General features: G+C 42.1%; 1 long non-coding RNA gene across 1 annotated transcript in view; it reads right to left on the reverse strand.

Moving 5' to 3' along the window:
• Positions 1–19,643, reverse strand: part of LOC110122281 (uncharacterized) — a 48,744-nt gene that overhangs the window by 18,459 nt on the left and 10,642 nt on the right. The window contains exons 2-3 of the long non-coding RNA XR_011489275.1: positions 15,180–15,305; positions 13,379–13,560 (exon numbers count right to left, since the gene is read on the reverse strand). This is a non-coding gene — a long non-coding RNA (uncharacterized lncRNA). The remainder of the gene's footprint in view (positions 1–13,378; positions 13,561–15,179; positions 15,306–19,643) is intronic.

A 19,643-nucleotide genomic window follows, 5' to 3' on the forward strand; every position in this document is an offset into this window, starting at 1 on the left:
ATCTTCCCAACCCAGGGATTGAACCTGGGTCTCCTGAATTGCAGGCAGATTCTTTATCATCTGACCCACCAGGGAAGAGCATTTCCCTTGCTGGGTTGATCCACAAAGGAGCTCTTGACCTGGACTTTGTTCTTACCTGAGTTTCCTTTCCCAACTCTAGCTTCCCCTTCTCCTCCATCTTCTTATCCATTCTACTGTCCGATACCTCAATCAATCCCCAGCCTCACCCAGGCAAACACCCATGGGCTTCCATATTTTCTGTCTCTTTTGCCCTCACCCCCTTGCTCCTCAAAATTCTCTCTCTAATTTATTCAGTCTTTCAAATCTATCTCATCTATATATTCCATTCATACCTCATTTATCATTTATCTCTCTGTGTATCTGTCATCCATCTATCTTATCTGTCTATCATCTACTTATCACTCTTTCACTTTCACTTTCAATCCATCTAATTTATCTCTAGATTAAAGCTAGTGGAGGTGAGGGAATTCTAGTTGAGCTATTTCAAATCCTAAACGATAATGCTGTGAAAGGACTGAACTCAATAAGCCAGCAAATTTGGAAAACTCAGCAGTGGCCACAGGACTGGAAAAAGTCAGTTTTCATTCAAATCCCAAAGAAAGGCAATGCCAAAGAATACTCACACTACCACACAATTGCACTCATCTCACACGTTAGCAAAATAATGCTCAAAAATTTCCAAGCCAGGCTTCAACAGCATGTGAACTGTGAACTTCCAGATGTTCAAGCTGGATTTAGAAAAGGCAGAGGAACAAGAGATCAAATTGTCAACATCCATTGGATCATCAAAAAAGCAAGAGAGTTCCAGAGAAACATCTACTTTTGCTTTATTGACTATGCCAAAGTCTTTGATTGTGTGAATCATAATGAACTGTAGAAAATTCTTAAAGATATGGGAATGCCAGACCACCTGACCTGCCTCCTGAGACATCTGTATGCAGGTCAAAAAGCAACAGTTAGAACTGAACATGGAAATCCATGACTAATTCATTTCAATGTATGACAAAAACCACTGCAATGATGTAAAGTAATTAGCCTCCAACTAATAAAAATAAATGGAAAAAAAAAAAAAAAAGAACTGAACATGGAACAATAGACTGGTTCCAAATTGGGAAAGGAGTACGTCAAGGCTATATATTGTCACCCTGCTTATTTAACTCATATGCAGAAAACATCATGCAAAATGCCAGGCTGGATGAAGCACAAGCTGGAATCAAGATTGCCAGGAGAACTATCAATAACCTCAGCTAAGCAGATGACACCATCCTTATGGCAGAAAGCGAAGAAGAACTAAAGATCCTCTTGATGAAAGTGAAAGAGGAGAGTGAAAAAGTTGGCTTAAAAGTCAACATTCAGAAAACTAAGATCATGGTATCTGGTCCCATCACTTCATGGCAAATAAACAGGAAAACAATGGAAACAGTGAGAGACTTTATTTTGGGGGGCTCAAAAATTACTGCAAATGGTGACTGCAGCCATGAAATTAAAAGATGCTTGTTCCTTGGAAGAAAAGCTATGACCAACCTAGACAGCATATTAAAAAGCAGAGACATTACTTTGCCAACAAAGGTCCGTCTAGTCAAAGCTATGGTTTTTCCAGTAGTCATGTGTGGATGTGAGAGTTGGACTATAAAGAAAGCTGAGTGCTGAAGAATTGATGCTTTTGAACTGTGGTGTTGGAGAAGACTCTTGAGAGTCCTTTGGACTGCCAGGAGACCCAACTAGTCCATCCCAAAGGAAATCAGTCCTGAATATTCCTTGGAAGGACTGATGCTGAAGCTGAAACTCCAATACTTTGGCCACCTGACTCTAAGAGCTGTCTCATTTGAAAAGACCCTGATGCTGGGGAAGATTGAAGGCTAGAGGAGAAGGGGATGGCAGAGGATGAGATGGTTGGATGGCATCACTGACTCAATGGAAATGAGTTTGAGTAAACTCCAGGAGTTGCTGATGGACAGGGAAGCCTGGTGTGCTGCAGTCCGTGGGGTCACAAAGAGTCAGACATGACTGAGAGACTGAATTGAACTGAATCTGTCTCTAATCGAATCCAGTCTCTTTCCATCTTTTAATCTATCAATCCCTCTGAGTTCAAGTCTGTCTCAGCCTAAATTATCAAAATCTCATCCACCTTTTCAAGGACATGGTCCATATAATTTCCATTGTTCTTTTAAATGTAGTTTAATTTCACCGTTAGTACATTTTCAGTTTAAAAATGTTCAAATATTATGAAACAGAAGTCCCTACTGAACATCCTTTCCACTAGCAGGCTCACTTCCTGCCTCAGAGGTGAACCATTTATCTAGTTTGATATGTATGTACACAAACAAGTGCATAGTGCTGTGTGGTTTAGTTCTATAGTATCTTGCACATGCATGAGTGTATGCTAAGTCACTTCAGTCGTGTCTGACTCTTTGTGACCCTATGGACCATAGCCCGTCAGGCTCCTCTGTCCATGGGATTCTCCAGGCAAGAATACTGGAGTGGGTTGCCATGCCCTGCTCCAGGGGATCTTCCCGATCCAGTAATCTAACCCACATCTCTTACTTCTCCCTGCGTTGGCAAGTGGGTTCTTGGCAAGTGGGTTCTTGGCAAGTGGGTTCTTTACCATTAGCCACACCTGGTTAGCCCATATTGCCCTGCACGATAATATATTGACAGTGACCAGCACCCATTCATGAGAGCCAATGGGCACATGTCTTTCCAATTCCACATTCAGTAGCATCACACTGATAGCTTGTAGCTGACCATGGTGGGAGTATTCACATCATGGGAAGAAGCAAACTGCAAGTCAGGGTTTTTCTTCCCTGGTGAGTCAGGTGTTAAATGTATTCTGCTGAGTATAGATATTGTCTTATGTCTATTGGTAGACACTTATTTTATTTGCTTAATTGTTGCAAACTGTTTAACATTGTGGACACGTACAGGTTATTTTGTCATTCCTTGAATGAAGTGTGTTCACATTCTATCCTTGTTTTCACTTGCACACACAATGCTTCAATGAACCACAAGGGTTTTTTGTTTTTGTTCTTTTTTCATTTTTTGGACACATCTGTGAATATTTTTCTCAGAGAGTTACTTATTAGTAGTGCTTTTGGATTGAAGCAAATTTAAGTTTTCTATTTTAATGGACAAGGTTAAATTGTCCTTCAAAATAACCACTAATGTATACCTTTATCAATAATAGTACATGTCAGATCTTGGAAATCGGCTAGTTCTCTAGGTAGATAAAAGAGAAATTGCTCTTATGCTAAAGTATCACTGTTAGTAAAAATATAATGATAAGGTGATGACAATGATAAAATAATTTTAAAAGTAGTCATGAGTAATCATGCTTTCATATATGGTTGCTGGTTGTCCAAAAAAAATTATATTCTAAATTTATATCTTATTGCAGGAGATGTGGTTCCTAAAAGTCACTGAACTAATTAATTGGGGGTTTGGGTTTGTCCCGATACTCTGATTAAAACTATTCTCTTATGGATTCTAATCTTTGGACAGCCCCCCCCCCCCAAATGTTAACTATAACTTTTTTTTGTACAGGACATTTAATTTAATCATGGTGACCTAAAATCATACTTTCCCTGTAATGGTTGTAAAGTACCATTTCCAGCCACTCAAGATGAAGTGTTCGGGAATAATTCAGGTGCCTCATCTAATGCCCTCACTTATAGACCTCCGGCAGAAAATGGGGATTGTGCAGTTTGTTTTTACTGGCTGTATTGATCTGATCCACAGAATTTCTTTCCTCCACAGCTAAATCAGTAAATCCCACACTTAGCTGGCATTTTGCTCCAGTACTTTTAAGAAGAGTTGAATTTGGAGTCATGAAACGATATATTGTCACTGTTACTGATTCTGACACATTGCTATTAAAGGCAGTCTATAAAATTCTTGCCTGTGTGTGGAAAATCACTATTGCCAAACATCAGGGATGAGGTAACCCTTTTGAAAATAAGATATGCCTCCTTGTATTCCACTGGACATCTCTTTAGCAGCCATCAGAGTGAATTGTGTTTTTAAAGGGCACGTTTGGATTTTTCAAATTATAGGCATCACAGAATTTTTCTTTCATGATCAACCATAAACTTCTCTCTCCCTTTTCAGAATCAGGAGTTAGTGATGTAAAAGGCTCTTTCATATCACAAGATCTAAACTTTACTGAGCTGTTACTGTGTGCCATTGTGCATGCTAGGTGCTTTCTCTTTATTGTTGGCTGAAAAAAAGTGCAAAATCTAAAATTTGAGAATTATGTTTTATTTGGTGGACAAATTGAAGACTTAAGTTCTAGAGTCAGCCCCTCTGATAGCTCTGAGGGACTATTTCAAAGAACTATGGGAGGAGACATGAAATATAGTTTTTGCAAAAAGATAAACAGGTAGTAAGAACATCAAAAAGATTACTGTTAATTAAAGAAAAAAAGACATCTCAAGTTAATGAATTTAGCCCTTTTCTACATAAGGGAAGCTGTTAAGAGTATGAGGTCATTGAAATAATTCTTTTGATATGCACCTTAACTATCTAGGGCGAGTATCCTCTCCGTTTTTGTTTTTTTTTCCTATTCTGAATCCTCTTAGGGTGCTTAGACAGGGGAGATTACAGTGGCTGAAGACTTGATGGCTGCAACAGCATTTGTTTACTGATATGGCAGGTAACATTCTCTGCCCAAGTTATTATCTCATTTAATTTCCACCACTACCTTGTGAAGCTTCCCTGGTGGCTCAGATGGTAAAGAATCTGCCTGTGATGCAGATTTAGAAGACTGAGCAACTAACACCTTCTTACTTTCTTTCACTTTACCACCTTGTGAAGTATATCCCATTATCACTCCCATTTCATAGATGCTGAAACTGGAACTTAGCACATCAGTCAAGTCAGAAAGCTAGTAAGTAATGAAACCAACCCAATTCTCTAGGCCAGAATACTAGAGTGAGTAGCCTTTCCCTTCTCCAGGATATGCCAGCAAATCTGGAAAACTCAGCAGTGGCCACAGGACTGGAAAAAGTCAGTTTTCATTCCAATCCCAGAGAAAGGCAATGCCAAAGGATGTTCAAACTACTGCACAATTGCACTCATCTCACACACTAGCAAAGTAATGCTCAAAATTCTCCAAGCCAGGCTTCAACAGTATGTGAACTGTGAACTTCCAGATGTTCAAGCTGGATTTAGAAAAAGCAGAGGAACAAGAGATCAAATTGCCAACATCTGTTGGATCATCAAAAAAGCAAGATATTTCCAGAAAACATCTATTTTTGCTTTATTGACTATGCCAAAGCCTTTGACTGTGTGGATCACAAGAAACTGTGGAAAATTCTGAAATAGATGGGAATATCAAACCACCTGACTTGCCTCCTGAGACATCTGTATGCAGGTTAAGAAGCAACAGTTAGAACTAGACATGGAACAACAGACTGGTTCCAAACCAGGAAAGGAGTGCGTCAAGGCTATATACTGTCATCCTGCTTATTTAACTTATATGCAGAATACATTATGCGAAATTCCAGTCTGGATGAAGCACAAGCTGGAACCAAGATTGCTGGGAGAAATATCAATAACCTCAGATATGCAGATGACACCACCCTTATGGCATCATCCTCTTGATGAAAGTGAAAAAGGAGAGCGAAAAAGTTGGCTTAAAAGTCAACATTCAGAAAACTAAGATCATGACATCTGGTCCCATCACTTCATGGCAAATAGATGGGGAAACAATGGAAACAGTGAGAGTCTTTATTTTCTTGGGCTCCAAAATCACTGCAGATGGTGACTGCAGCCATGAAATTAAAAGACGCTTGCTCCTTGGAAGAAAAGTTATGACCAACCTAGACAACATATTAAAAAGCAGAAACATCACTTTGCCAACAAAGGTCCATCTAGTCAAAGCTATGTAGTCATGTATGGATGTGAGAGTTGAACCATAAAGAAGGCTGAAACGAAGAATTGATGCTTTTGAACTGTGGTGGTAGAGAAGAATCTTGAGAGTTCCTTGGACAGCAAGGCAATCAAACCAATCAATCCTAAAGGAAATTAGTCCTTAATATTCCTTGGAAGGACTGATGCTGAAGCTGAAACTCCAATACTTTGGCCACCTGATTCGAAGAGCTGACTAATTTGAAAAGACCCTGATGCTGGGAAAGATTGAAGGCAGGAGGAGAAGGGGAGATGGTTGGATGGCATCGCTGACTCGATGGACATGAGTTTGAGTAGGCTCCGGGAGTAGGCTCAGGGAAGCCTGGTGAGCTGCAGTCCATGGGGTCACAAAGAGTTGGACACAACTGAGCGACCAGACTGAATGAGACGGAACTGAACCCTACGGGGCTCCGGGGCACGAAAACCTCTCCTCGTCCCCTCTTCTCTGACTTACAAAAGGCAGATTCAAAGAGTTGCTAATCAGGGAACGGAGGGGATGTGGAGATAAGACAGCAGCCAAGAAACAATAGTGCAGCCTTGGAGGCAGAGTCCTGGTTCTTCCTCAAGGGATGCACGTCATCTTTGAGCTCTTCTGCAGAAAACCCCCACCAAATGGAATGTGTTAACTCCTTGATGGAGCACTCTTCATTCCAGAGAAGGTCACAGTTCATCCATCATCACCTGATGCTAGGTGATCTCTGGGTTGAAAGAGCGAGGGCCCTGCACCTAGTCTGACTCTTATCAGCAATGCTGCTGGACTAGAAGACTCCTCAGAGCCCCCCTCCAGGATGGGGAGACATAGGTTTGAGAGTGTTCTGCCCGATGTCTGAATCCCTGAGCGGGAAGAGAGAACTTCCAAGACAATGCAATTTACAAAAAGGGAAGTTTTATTACTGACTCGAGTCAGGGCCTTCTGCTGCAACCAACACAGTGGCGCAAGGTCAGAAAAGCCTTGAGCAGAGGCTGTTATCCAAATTTATAAGGTATGCATAAGAGGTTAGTAGCTGGCTTAAGCGGATTGGTTACATGTTTGCAAAGCAATTTTATTGGTACAAACTTTCGCGGGCTTTTTCCAACCTGGGCATTCGCGGGCTTTTCAGCTCTTCCTTTGTTTCTTACTGGGCGCATATTGGCTGGCTTCAGGTTACCTGATGGGGGTAGGGAATCTTATCATTTCGGGGGAAGCCAAAACTTAGGTCCAGGCCGCCTCTCATGGTATTAACCCTGGCAGCCTCACAGAGAGCATTAGCCCACTCTGGCTCCAAGATTTAATCCAGTGTTAGGATACAGAGGATTTGGCTTTAGTTAACAGAAATTAGTTAATCACTCAGTCATGTCCGACTCTTTGAGAGCCCACAGACTGTAGCCTGCCTGGCTCCTCTGTCCATGGAATTCTCCAGGCACGATACTGGAGTGGGTTGCCATTTCTTTCTCCGGGGGATCTTCCCTACCCAGGCCTTGAACCTAGGTCTCCTGTGTTGCAGGCAGATTCTTTACCAACAGAGCCACTGGTGAAGCCCAACTCAGAGTCAAACCCAGGATTTTCAACTTACGGTACTGAGAAATGGAGTATTTCCTGCCATGTCAGAAGGCAAGAATGTCACAGTCACCAGGGATTCTGGCCCTCCAAAGGTGAATTTCTGGACCCCAGGGGCACCCAGGAGAAACAATGCTTATTACTGCTTCCACTCCATAAGATGAACACTGAGGCTTTGGGGGTGGGGGTGGGGTAGAGAATGTGAGAAACCTGCAGTATACTGGCCCCAGATAGCTGAGATATATAGGCAAGGAATGATTTCAGTGAGCCCAGACTCTTGCATCTTTCCATACATAGAAAAGGGCTAAATTCTTTAACTTGAGATATCTGGTTTTCCTTAATCAACGGTAATCTTTTGGTATTCAGACTACCTGCCTCTTGTTGCAAACTTCTATATAACCTTATTCCTTCTTCCCATCTCCAACCCTCCTGCCTCCGTGGAGCAGTTCTCTCAGGGTTACTTGAGATGCTGTCTCCCAAGCTTGAAATTTCTAAAAATTCCCACCAAAGAAAGCATAACTCTCAACTCTTAGGTTGTGACTGTTTTTTTTAGTGGACAATACCCATTCCTCTCCTAAGGGGAGCACCTCTAATTTCATTTCTCTTTGGGTCCTGACAGGTCCATAGAGTCTTTGAAGAGCAGCCCTGATCAAGAATGAGAGTAAAGGAACAGATGAACTGGAAAGTCTCAAACCCCGGGATGAGCTTCTTTGGTTTTTTTGGATAAGAGACTCTGCTGGGCTGTCCCCCTCCTCATCCCTTCTGAGACTCGGGCAGTAACTAACTCACTGATCATTTCTGCTTTTTCACCTTAGGTAGGCAAAAAGCCATTAAAAAAAAAAAAGGAAAAAAGAGAAAAATGAAAGAGAAAACACACACACGCATCCCTCATAAGCATTAAAAAATAGTATTTCAGGGAACAAAGAAAATGCTTGATCCCACAGGCAGCCCTGCTTGAAAGACATCTTGTTAAGCTAGAGCTTGTGCAAAAGAAAAAGACTGCAGTTTTCCTGGGTTTGATGTTTATCTCCAGCCGAGCACCGCCATTCAAACCAATCAAAGTTTGACTGGGTTCAGAAATGCCACACCAGCACATTCTGAATTCCTAGTCCCCCCAAAACACTGTAAGTGAAAAACATCTGCATCTAAAACAAGACAGTTAAGAAGACAGGCACAGTGCTAACGCTGGGTGTCTATTTTTGGTCACCAGCTTACTGAGGAGCAGAAGCAGGGAAGAGAGTGTGCTTTCCTCTTTTATTTTTTCCATTTATTGTTATTTTTTAAAACTTGGCAAAATATACACAACATAAAATTGGCCATTTTAACCATTTTCTAAGTGTACTGTTTAATGACATTATGTACATTCCTGATGTTGTGCAAGCATCAAAGACATCCATCTTTAGAACTTTTTCAGGTTTTCAAACAGAAACTCCATACCCAGGACTTCCCTGGTAGTCTAGTGGTTAAGAATCCATCTGTCAATGCCGAGGACATGGGTTCGATCCCTGGTCCAGGAGGATCCCACATGCCTCGGGGTATCTAAGCCTGTGCTCGAGAAGCTGCTGCACATCACAGTAAGAGAGTAGGCCCTGCTCTCCGCAACTAGAGAAAGGTCAGGCACAACAACGAAGACCCAGCAGCAACCCTAATTAAATAAATAAAGTTTAAAAAGAAAAAGAAACTCCATATCCACTAAACTGGGGTTTCCCAGGTGACTCAGTGGTAAAGAATCCTCCTGCAAATGCATGAGACGCAGGCTCAACCCCTGGGTGGGGAAGATCCGCTGAAGAAGGAAATGACAACCCAGCTCCAGTATTCTTTTTTTTTTTTTTTTAAGATCTATTTATTTATTTATTTGACCGTGGTGGGTCTTCATTGCTGTGTGCGGGCTTTCTCTGCTCTAGTTTCAATCAATGAAGGCTTCTGTCTCGTTGCAGCATGCGAGCTTCTCATTGCAGTGGCTTCTCTTGTGTAGCATGGGCTCTAGGTATGCTGGCTTCAGTAGCTGCTGCTCTTGGGCTAGAGCGCTGGCTTTGTAGTTGTGGTGCACTGGTTTAGTTGCTCCTAGGCATGCCTGATCTTCCCGGACCAGGGATTGAACTGGAGTCCCCTGCATCGCAAGGTGGATTTTTAACCACTGGACCACTAGAGAAGCACCCCTCCCCAGCCCCCACCCCAGTATTTTTGCCTGGAAAATACCATGGACTGACGACCCTGGTGGGCTACAGTCCATGGGGTTGCAAAAGACTTGGACACGACTGAGTGACTGAGGACTCACACACACACATCCATTAAACTCTCCATTCTTTCTTCCCCATGATCCTTGGCAACCACCATTCTATTCTCTGTCCCTATGAATTTGACGACTTTAGGTACTTTGGATAAGTGGAATCATACTAAATTTGTCCTTTTGTGACTAATTTATTTCACTTAGCATAATGCCTTTAAGGTTCGTGTTGCAGCATGTGTCAGATGTCTTTTCCTTTTATGGCCAAATAATATTTCATTGTGTGTACAAACCACACTTTGTCTATCCCTGAATCTATTAATGGGTATTTGGACTGCTCCTACCTCTTGGCTATTGTGAATACTACTGTTATGAACTTTGTGTACAAGTATCTATTTATGTCCGGGCTTTCAATTTTGGGGGGGATATAGACCTAGAAGTGGAATTGGTGGGCCCGTGCTAAGTCTATATTTAATTTTTTTGAGGAAACTGCACACACAAGAGTGTGCCTCTCTTAATCTTTCTTGATTTCTTTTCTAATGAGCTCAGCTCCCTGGGAAGTCCTGGGGGAGGGGCACACCAGCAAGGTCATTGCTAGAGGAGTGCCACTACTAAGGGTCTTCCAGGGAAGGATGTTCAGTGAGAGGCTGTCAGCATCCAACTGGTGGAGAAGATGCCTGCAGGGAAAGACAGCAACTGTCTCCTGGGGTCAGAGATTGAATGGCAATTGAATTCATAAAAAGAGGGCATTTCTGGGAGCCTAGTAAATGCTAATACCAAAGAGGCTGTGTTTAATCGCTCAGTCAGGTCCAACTCTTTGCAACCTGGTGGACTGTAGCCTGCCAGGCTCCTCTGTCCATAGGGATTCTCCAGCCAAGAACACTGGAGTGGGTTGCCATGCCCTCCTCCAGGGGATCTTCCCAATCCAGGGATCGAACCCAGGTCTCCTGCATTGCAGGTGGATTCTTCATAGTCTGACCCACCAGGGAAGCCCACCAAAGAGACTGAACTGGTAGAAAAAACTATGTATAAGGCAAAAGTGATGACTTAGGAATAGGTAAGGCTTTTCTTTTAGGAAACCCAACAGTGATGATTTGTTGATGTAACCAAGCAGGACTCTAAGGGGCCTTCCTGGGACAGGCCTTCCCTCCCATCTTCTGCTTTATCTCCTCTCTGAAGTACCTAGATAACAGTATCTGATGCACATTTCCTGAGTTGTTTTAAGGATGTGAAAAATTTCTCACCATGTTAACTATTTGAAGATGTTAACTATTTGATGACTATGAGTACATAGCCTCAGGCCTCCCGGTGCCCAAGAACTGATAATGTTAACCCCTGTGAAACCGCCCTGTTTTCTCACCATCAACCAGTCTTCCCTGGGGGGTGCAGGGATGGGAGATTGCCAGTGATTGGGGGAAGTACATCAAGTTGGCTCTTTCCTTACCAGGGGAAACAAGCAGAGGGGCGTACCTCTCACCAGTCCTTTGATAAAAAACAGTCACTAGCTGGGGCCTTGGGATCTGTGCCATGAACCATCATGCTGCTCCTGCTAAGTCACTTCAGTCGCGAAGGACTCTCTGCAATCCCAAAGACTGTAGCCCGCCGGGCTCCTCTGTCCATGGGATTCTCCAGGCAAGAACACTGGAGTGGATTTTCATTTCCTCCTCCAGGGGATCTTCCTGACCCAGGGACTGAGTCTCTTTTGTTTACCTGCATTTGCAGACTGGTTCTTTATCACTAGTGCCACCTGGGATACTATTTTTTAATTCCTATCTAGGAAAATTTGGCAAATACTGCCTTACAATATAAAACTTCTGGATGATAAATCCAGAATGCTATGTTATTTTACTATACTCTTAGAAGGAAAACAATCTGCATCCTGTCTCCTTTGCTTTTTTATTAAAAAAAAAAATTCTGTCCTTCATCAAGTGCCCCCCTACTTTCAGCACACTCTTCTGTTATCTTGTCAGTTACAACTCCTGCAGAAATAATTATGATCTGACTTACCAATGTGTTTTGATACGAGCTACCACATTTCTGGGACATCTTCTCATATGTTGACTGAGATCCCAAAAATGTGGAGGTTACAATGTTAGGCATTTTCCATATATCGTATCAATTTTTCTTTTCTCATTAGTTCTCTATATCTGTGAGCCTGTTACTTTTAAAACATTTGTTTATTTTATATTGGAGTATAGTTGATTAACCATGTTGTGTTGGTTTCAAATGTAGAGCAAAGCATCATTTAATTCTCAAAGCAACCCCTAATATTGCTTTTACCATTCCCATTTTTCCCATAGCAAGAAAAAGTGTCCCAGAGGTTGAATAAAGTTCCCAAAGCCTTGGTGAGCTATTAATCACACCAAGGTGTTAGGCTTGGCAATAGCTCTTCCAAGTGGTACCCAAAGCCAAAGACTCAGATGTTGCTCTTAAACGCATAAGTATCTGTACCTGAAGACTTTTTTAGTTGAAAGTCACAGAAAACCCAATCCAAACTGGCTTAGGCAAAAAGGGAATTTATTGGCTTATATAACTCAAAACTCTATGAGTAACAGCCTTCAGATGTGACTCGATATAGGATGTCAAATGATGTCATCAGCATGTATATATATACATATCTATGTGCCTCTCAACTTGAATAAATGATTTTTCTGTTTTGTTACCGTCCCCAGGTAGACTGTCCTTCTCCTGTCAAGTGGCTGCTAGAAGCTCCTTCTAGCTTTATGTCCAATGGAAAGGAGACTTATGTAGTCATAGACATATAGTCCAGAGGGTTTTCCTCATCAGAGAGGCTTAGGACATGCGTCCATCCTTAACTGCATCCTGGAGTGGCCGTTCTTTGGGTTCTATGCTCCACACAATTGAGAATTAATCCTCTGAACTCTAAGAAGTAGGTACTATATTATATCCATCATACAGATGAGGAAGCTGAGTGATAGGAAGGTGAAGTGACTTGTCAGAACCTGTGTTAAAGGTAGGATTGAAACTCAGGTAGTAGACTGCGTCCTGAATTCTTTTTCTCTCCTACCACCCTCTGGCTTTTGACAGTTGTGTGTGGTTGTAGTACAGTGACAGTTCCATGCCATGGGTGTCCCATGATCTCTTTCTGAACTAATTCTAGGTTATATTCAGCATCAGGTGTCTTCCCCTACAGTCTATGTAACTCACACGTCTTCCCAAGAAAGATCCACGTGTTCTCTCACCCACACCGGCCACCTGCCTGGCTCTGCTCTAGACACTTTAGAGTGGGGTGGGGACCCTGTGGTCAAGAAGAGTCCTGCCCATACCGAGAATACCTAGACAGTTAAACTAGTGATTGTGAAGATAATTCAAAGCTCTTCGCTGACCACCTGGCGAGAAAGACATCAAATAAGTAAACCCATATGGTTCTTGAATTTTCCCTTGCTGTTATTTCTCTGCCTTAAGTGGAATTGGCTAAGGGATCCAGAGGCGGTCTTTATTCCAGATAGCTTATATATTCTAGATCTCAAATTCAACATTTTGAATTGGACCCAATGGTGAGTTCTTGGCCTATATGAAATCTAAAGCATGATGGTTTTCCCCAGTGGTTCTCCAGATGTACCAATATCTCTCAAGTGCACATAGCTTATGTCTTTGCCTGGAGGCTCCCACTGTGGTTATGACAGCAAGAATATGTCACACGATGTGTCATAAGCATCAGGTGTTACCTTCCAGGAATGACATTACTCTTCGGTACTGATCCCGACAGCAGATCCATCACACACATCACACTGGGAAGTTGTGGACTGGTAGTCAGAATTCAGCATCACTGCTCTCCTATCACTGTATCTCTGGGTGATCTCTCAGAAATCTCTTGCCTTTCCTACATCCTCGACTTCTCCTTTGCAGACTGAAGAGATTGAAATAAATGCATGTGAAGGAGTATCCCACTGTGCCAAGACTGAAGAACAAAAAAGGCCCTGGAGAACATTTTTGAGATCCTTAGAGAAGTCAGATTCTCATCAGGGGATGGAAGGTTATTAGGTAATTATGTTGAGCATGTACACAGAAAGATATCAGGACAGGAGCCAACTCTAGGAACCAGGAGTTAAAAATGGACTTTAAGTGTTCACATCTCACGATTACGATTGATCAGGGGAGAGAGGACGTTGGTGAGGCCGGACAGGGCAATGAAGTATGTCCGCGAGACACACGTGTCTTTGTGAGGTTGCCTCTCAAGGTTAATTCCTCGTAGTCCCACCCATAATCTGCTTCTTTCTGGAAACGGAGACTTTGCCTGCCTCATAGCTTTGCTGCAGGCAGTTAAACTAATTACACTGATGGGAAATTCTCATCTACATCAGAAAGACAGAGAACTTCTTTCAGATGTGGCAAGTGTTAGACACACTTGCTGCTTTCAATCCTACTCCCTGTGTCTGTGGAAGACAACACTAATCAATTACTGCCTCTTTCCTACTGGGCTTGGACAAAGCTTCAGAGTCTGCCATACAGTCTTCTAAGCAGCCAGTACCAATCCATTAAAGATGGCGCTTAAGATACAACTGATTTCTTAAACTGGCTTCTGGGCTGTCTCCTCTATAGTCTTTTTTAGAATGTAACCTTAGGATCCTCCAGTAGTGGGAGACAAAGTGGTCTGAGCCTTGATTTTCAGACCCAGTGTGAGATAATTTGAGCTGTAAAGACAGAGGCAAATGTAAAAGTTTTGGGCATGTGCCTAGAGAAGGGTTTGGTAACAGCACCTGTTTAATGCGATTGCTTTGGGTCAGACTGAGATCATAGGGAGCCCCTCAGACATGGCCAGGGATTCTCCCACTCAAATCTGTCTGGCTTTACTATAAATGGACTTCCACTGTCTCCTCAGGCGTCTGATGTATCATTTCAGCTTCTTGGCTTTCATTCAAAATAGATCTTAGGTACTGACAGGATCTTGTCTACCCATCCTTTTGCATCATCCATGTATTGTTATAATCCATCAGTTTATTAAGAATTAATAGATAATGGGCTGGCCCTGTTTCCTGCCCTCTTCAGCTATGTTTCAGTGGTCCAGGGAAAGGACCGCAAGTGAGGGAGCACCCTGCCTCCCTATTTATATTTAATCAGATGCTAAGAGAGCAGGATTTCCAAGTTGCCAGGGTCTTAACTCTTAAAGGGACAGTCTTTTGTTGGAAATACAATAATAGTGAGTGCAAGAAAAAAACGAGCAGATAAGACGCTTGCCTGATGTTTTAGTAGTCATCTTGCCTAAAGTGAAAGCAACACAGACTATAAATTCTGGTGTGAGGTTTGATCTTTTAATTTCACGTACATTGAAATAACATGGAAAAATGTGAGCCTTAACAGAAAAGTTTAGGTTGTCACTGTGACTGCACCATAATAAAAGTGAGCTATTAATTGTCTGCTCTACAGAGAGAGGGTGGTACAGAGAAAAGAGATTTTAGGTCTGGTATACCTGGGTTTGAAATTCAGCTTCATCACACAATATATATGAACTTGAGGACATTACCTTACCTCCCCTAAGCCTTGGTTTCCTTTTCATAGAAGCTGGAACAACTTGTTATTGTTTAAATTCTTCAAATGATGTTTCTCAAGCAAGACAAAGGAACCAAGATATTATGTGAGGCAGAGGCCATCTTACTGAAACAGAAAAGTAGGAGATGGTGTATATAATATGACAAAAGCCAAGATAGAGCAATTAAAGTCTATTTTAGAATCAACTGGACAAACTGGAAGCTAGGGATAGATTTTATTAGGGCACTTATAGTTACATCATTTCTGCCATAGGACAATGGATTCTCAGTTGTCTACCTAAGGGGAGACTGAACAGAATAGACAGAGCAGTCTTGAACTCGTTGTAACCCTAGGGTTTGCCCATAGAGACATAGATGTGCTGGTCAAACTACACCAACTTTCCTTTCCAGATAATGGTAAACATTTTGTGTCATTGAATTCAAATCATACCTAAGAAGACCAGGACCACTGCAGGATAAGTAATAATACACTTCATAATTGGAAATGAAATTTTTTTTTGAAGGGCAGTTAAATGGACTAGATGGGCAGACATAGGATTTTAAGCCTGGACATTGCTCATCCTGGGAGCTGGGAACTTGCTCAGATACGTCCACGCACATGAGGCTCAGAGCTAGGATGCTAGCTGCTCTCTCCAGATGAGTTCATCTTCTTCCCTTTAGTGGGCATGACAGCCAGGCAGCCTATTTCTTTCCTTTTCTCTCCAGCTTGGCTACTAGGAAGCATAAAGCAATTGCATGAGAGGCTCTTTTGCTTTCCTCACTCTTGCTCTTTTTGGAAATAATTTCCCCTCCCATGTTATTTATTTTTTTTAAATCCCAAACTAATGGTTCTGGTTTATTGGCTTTGTAATAGAAAAAAAATATTGGCTGTCACTACGGAAGACAGTATGGAGATTCCTTAAAAAACTAGGAATAAAACCACCATATAAGCCAGCAATCCCACTACTAGGCACATACTCTGAGGAAACCAAAATTGAAAAAGACACTTGTGCCCCAATGTTCATTGCAACACTATTTACAATAGCAAGAAGGTGGAAGCAATCTAGATGTCCATTGACAGAGGAATGGTTAAAGAAGCTTTGGTGCACATATACAATGGAATAATACTCAGCCATCGAAAAAAAGGAATGCATTTCAGTCAGTTCTAATGAAGTAAATGAACCTAGAGCCTATTATACACAGTGAAGTAAGTCAGAAAGAGAAATAGAAATATCACATACTGACACACATTCACGGAAGAATCTTAAAATATGGCACTGATGAATTTATTTGCAGGGCAGCAATGGAGTAACAGATGTAGAGAACAGATCTATGGACACTGGGGAAGGAAGAAGGGAGCGGGTGAGATGTATGGAGAGAGTAACATGGAAATTTACGTTACCATGTAAGTAGATAACCAATTGTAATTTGCTGTATGCCTCAGGGACATAAACAGGAGCTCTGTGACAATCTAGAAGGGTGGGATGGGAAGGGAGATGGGAGAGAGGTTTGAGAGGGAGGGGACATGGGTGTACCTATAGCTGATTCTTGTTGATGTATGACAAAAAACCACAAAACTCTGTAAAGCAATTATCCCTCAGTTAGAAAAAAAAAAGATTATAGTAAAATACCATTTTATACCCATTCAGTTGCAAGAAATGAAGAAGTCTGTGTCCATGCATGAGAGCACATGGTCTACAGCATACATTCTCCAAAAAACAAAAAAATGGCTGTGCTGGGTCTCAGTTGTGGCATGTAGGATCTTCATTGGTTTGTGGGATCTCTAGCAGCAGCACGAGAGGGATCTAGTTCCCTGACCAGGGATCAAACCCAGGTCCCCCATACTGGGATCTCAGAGTCCTAGCTACCGGACCACAGGGAGGTCCCTTGGCTTTGTGATTTTTCAGGCAGATGGTCATTCATTCACGAATGTATGCTTAGGCTGAAGCAGTGGAGTCTGACTTGAGTAGGTTAGAATATCAGTTTCCTGTTTTTGCCATTGTGCAAAAATGTTACTCAATAGCTCTGTCTTCCCCTTAAACTGGGATACTGATAGAAGCAGATTGACAGAGTCATTGTGAAGATTCAATGAGATGCTGTGACGGAGTGCCCTAACAGAGCCTGGCACATAGCAGCACACCCTCAGACCATTTCATTTCTCATCCACTTCTGAGTTAGGATGTTGGCAAATGATAAATAGAACAGATAGACACCTATAACACACAATGGCGGTGACAACCCTGGCTGGCCTCCTTAACTACTTTTTTCCACTTAGGTAACTATATACCCTGGGCTTCTCAGGTAGCTCGGTGGTAAAGATTCTGTTTGCCAATACAGAATACTCAGGTTCGACCCCTGCATTGGGAAGATCCCCTGGAGAAGGAAATGGCAGCCCACTGAGCTATTCTTGCCTGGGAAATCCCATGGACACGGGAGCCTGGCAGACTACAGTCCATGGAGTCGCAAAGAGTTGGACATGACTTAGTTACTAAACAACTACATACCCTGTATTCCCAAACTCTGAGAAATCTGAGTCCATAGAGATCTGTCCATAGGCACTGGACGCTTCCTGGTTACCTGTCTTTAGCCCCCATAGAGCAGCATCATAAATCAGCAAATGCCAGACAGCTTTCCCACTCGAATGGTAACTGTGCTTGCACTGCCAGTTCAGACTTTCTCTATTTAGCCTGCATTCCAGTCTCACTGGCGATTCTCCTGAGGCCACCAATGAATGTGGCTTAAATGGAAAATGTTGTTTGTGCATGCAGTGTCAATGAAGACGTTATTAATACAGCTCTCAGTAGACAGCTGCTGCCAACCTGCTGGAGAAACCGCAGCCACAAACAGAGTCTGATGGGTCATCCCACCATTTCAGGGCTGGGAGGCAATTCGAAGTCCTCAGGTCCAGCCTATTTGTGATGTTTAAGGCCCACTGTCCTGAGGCCATCTCACTTGGGCTTCAGTGGCTCCAAGGGAAGGAAATCGCTCCTTAATTATAGATCCTATTGTGGCTTTTTCCATCTCCGGGAAAATTTGTTCATTACAATTTTTTTTCCCTAGCATTGGATTCAAAATTGCTTTTTCAGAATATTATCTCACTGATACTAATTCAGATTCTTGTCATTACAAGGTACAACTACAAGCTCTCTTACCCATGGTAGCTTTATAGATTGGAAGAAGACCACTGTGACTCTGGGGAGACTTCTCCACTGGCAAGTTAAGAATTCCCAGGCCCCCTTATCTCAGACTCACATCCCATCTTCACCTTGGATAAGCTGTGGGACATTTGGGAAAATATTTAACCTCACCCAAATTTCAGTTTTCTTAAGTAAAACTAGGGCATGCATATTTATATATCTATTTAAAATAGTATGTAGCCTGGAGAGAGGTGAAGTTAAATGAGCTAAAGTATAAGGTTCTAGACAATGCCTGGCATCTAAGATGCACTTAATACATATTAGTGATCATTACTGTTGCTGTTTTATCTTTGGGCTTTGAACATAATACCTCAGGTGTGCTCTGACTACCCCAGAAATGATTCCCAGCTCATCAGGGTCTGTAAACTTGTGAATGGTCTGGTCTCTGCCTACCTTTCCACCCTCACCTCTCACTGGTTCTTTCCTTGGTGGGCCACACTCCAGTCATGTTCATATTCTTCTAAGTCTTATGCTTGTGCTAAAGTCTTTCCTATCTTGGGGTCTTCACTTCTGCTGTCCTCTGTGGTATGCTCCTCCTTCTCACCTGGATGCCCATAATTTTTATCATTGTTCCTTTCTCATTGTCATGTCACACTTTTCTAAACCCCACTTTCCTAAAGAAGCTTCCCTTGATCTTCCATTTAACAATTTTTTTTCAATATATTTCTCACACAGTACCCTATGTTCCTCATAACATCAAAATATGCAGTTATATATTTGCCTGGGTGTTTAGCTTGTTTAATTATTTTTTTCACTGCTGAAATGTCAGCCACAGGAACACAGGGAAAGCCTTTTTGTATATTTTAAAATGTTTTTTCCTCAACATGCTCTAATGGAAAAAGCTAAACATAAAGCGTCATTGAAAGAACTGTAAAATGAACCTCCATATACACATCCCTTATATCACACAAGTAATATTTTAATATATTATTTTTAACACATATTTATCCACCCGTACCCTCTCCCTCCCTCTATCCATCATTCTTACTACTTGATGCATTTCAACCTAGCATGAAGACATCAGTGTACTTCATCCCTAAGCACTGCAGCATGTCCATCATTATGAACCAGAGTTCAATATTCATTTATGATTTCTTCTTTTGTTCTTGAGGTAAGATGCACATAGAGTTAAATGCACAAGTATTAAGTTCACAGTTTGATGAGCTTTGAAAGTGTACACCGATATGACTTAAGGGGCTTCCCTGATAGCTTAGTTGGTAAAGAATCTGCCTGCAGTGCAGGGGACTTGGGTTCGATCCCTGGGTCAG

This window comes from Odocoileus virginianus, chromosome 9 (genome assembly GCF_023699985.2).
Source record: "Odocoileus virginianus isolate 20LAN1187 ecotype Illinois chromosome 9, Ovbor_1.2, whole genome shotgun sequence".
Classification (NCBI taxonomy): domain Eukaryota; kingdom Metazoa; phylum Chordata; class Mammalia; order Artiodactyla; family Cervidae; genus Odocoileus; species Odocoileus virginianus.